This window comes from Schistocerca serialis, chromosome 12 (assembly GCF_023864345.2).
Source record: "Schistocerca serialis cubense isolate TAMUIC-IGC-003099 chromosome 12, iqSchSeri2.2, whole genome shotgun sequence".
NCBI classification, from domain to species: Eukaryota; Metazoa; Arthropoda; class Insecta; order Orthoptera; family Acrididae; genus Schistocerca; species Schistocerca serialis.
The window spans coordinates 129108892-129111171 of NC_064649.1; the positions used below are offsets into that span (position 1 = coordinate 129108892).

Consider the following 2280-nt stretch of genomic DNA (forward strand, 5'->3'; position numbering starts at 1 on the left):
GCGCTTCAGTCTGGAACCGCGCGACGGCTACGTTCGCAGGTTCGAATCCTGCCTCGGGCATGGGTGTGTGTGATGTCCTTAGGTTAGTTAGGTTTAAGTATTTCTAAATCTAGGGGCTAATGACCTCAGATGTTAAGTCCCATAGTGCTTAGAGCCATTTGAACCATTTGAAACGTGCCCATTTTCTGAATTAGTTTCGAAACTGCAAGGGTGACTATTAGGCTTCCTAATTTTACAAATGTACCTTGTAAAGTATTAGGTTGGTGCATAAGCTCGTAGCGTTTTCGTTTTGCTTGTTGGTATTCTTGTTGCTATGGGCTCATTTGTCGACTGTTATTTTTAATTTATAGTTCACTGTTGCTATTTGAGTTTAAATATTGTCGTTTTGTCATTTGGAGATAGTGAGTGGAGCCGTGGATGCTAGGAAGTGAAGTGCAAATCGGAGAAATAGAAACATTTCAGCCGTATTCTTCTCTTTGAGTTCAATAGAGGGGTGACAGCAGAAGAAAATGGTTCAAATGGGTCTGAGCACTATGTGACTTAACATCTGAGGACATCAGTCCCCTACACTTACAACTACTTAAACCTTACTAACCTAAGGACATCACACAGATCGATGCCTGAGGCAGGATTCGAACCTGCGACCGTAGCAGCAGGGTGGTTCCGGATTGAAGCGCCTAGAACCTCTCGGCCACAGCTGCCGACGACAGCAACAGAGGCAACTAGATACATTTTTGCAGTAGATGAGGATAATGCCATTCGACAGAGCACAGCAAGAAAGTCGTTTTGACATGATTCTCCATGTTCACGTGGACTTTCGGGGCTTCATGAGACTCGTGGAAAGGCATTAACCCACAATGATCCACTTAAGTGTACTAAAAAACTGGCAAATACGATGAACTGTGATCCTTCCACCACCGTGCGACATTTGCATGCAATGGAAAAGGTTAAAAAATCGTGTGTATGGATACCGTATGCTGTAAACCAAAATCACAAAAATCAGCGCATCTCTACTTGCTCGTCATCAACTGGTTCATGAACAACGCCGACCATTCATCCTGTATCGGACCTGGTGACGAGAAATGGTGTCTTTATGCTAACATCAGGAAAAGAAGGGAATGGCTGAGCCCAAACAAAACTGCAACTCCCCCTACAAAGCCCGCCAAAAAGCCTGTGCAGGTATTGTGTTGGGCAGTCATTCCGCACCCTCCTTATCCACCTAATGTTGCTTCCTCAGATTTTCACCTTTTCTGCTCTCAGTCGAACAACCTTCAAGACACTTCTTTTCCCGATTAAAAATGCGCTCCCTCCGGTCATGGCTCGACAAGTTCTCTGCCTCAAAACAACGAGGTTTCTACAATTGCGGAATCGTAAAGTTACCCCAGCGTTGGCACACTGTTGTAAGTAGTGAAAAAAAAAGCACTCCGTCTTTAGGCCACAAGTGGCCCATCGGGACCATCCGACCGCCGTGTCATCCTAAGTTGAGGATGCGGATAGGAGGGGCGTGTGGTCAGCACACCGCTCTCCCGGTCGTTATGATGGTTTTCTTTGACTGGAGCCGCTACTATTCGGTCGAGTAGCTCCTCAATTGGCATCACGAGGCTGAGTGCACCACGAAAAATGGCAACAGCGCATGGCAGCTGGATGGTCACCCATCCGAGTGCCAGCCACGCCCGACAGCGCTTAACTTCGGTGATCTCACGGGAACCGATGTATCCACTGCGGCAAGGCCGTTGCCGTAAGTAGTGAAAGAGAATATATTATTAATGATTAATGTGTCTGTTGTGTGCATCTGTTGTGTTTATTAAACATGGAAAAATGCTACGAACTTACGTTCCAATCTAATAGAGTAATCTCCTGTACACGAACACATATTTACGTATGCTCAATTCTAAAAGGAACGCTCTCTAGGAGCTTCGATATTTGAGCAACAAAATTTCCTCACCTTGCAAAAAAACGTAGGTACGTTCTTCACGCTTGTGCCATGAAGTTTACGAGAGCCCTCAGTAGATGGCAGTACTAATCCTTCCATTGTCGGTAGCGCTCTAGCAAGAATGGTTTCCGGGAAAAGCGCTCTGCGTAAACGTGCCCCTTGCGTGAACTTGCCCCGGCCTACATAGGGTTGCCATATCTAGTTGGGACCTCGTCGGGACATTCTGAAATGGGAGGGTAGAAGTTAAGTAAAAACTGTATTTAATATCATTACCTTTTATTTGTAACACAGTAACTTGGGGCTTGTTGTGGCAGAAGTGGGTGGTATACAGTATTTTTCGTAAGATT

At 45.6% G+C, this 2280-nt stretch overlaps 1 pseudogene; it reads right to left on the reverse strand.

Moving 5' to 3' along the window:
* Positions 1-1621: 1621 nt before the first annotated feature.
* On the reverse strand, positions 1622-1738 carry LOC126428645 (5S ribosomal RNA; annotated as a pseudogene).
* Between the last annotated feature and the right edge of the window lie 542 nt (positions 1739-2280).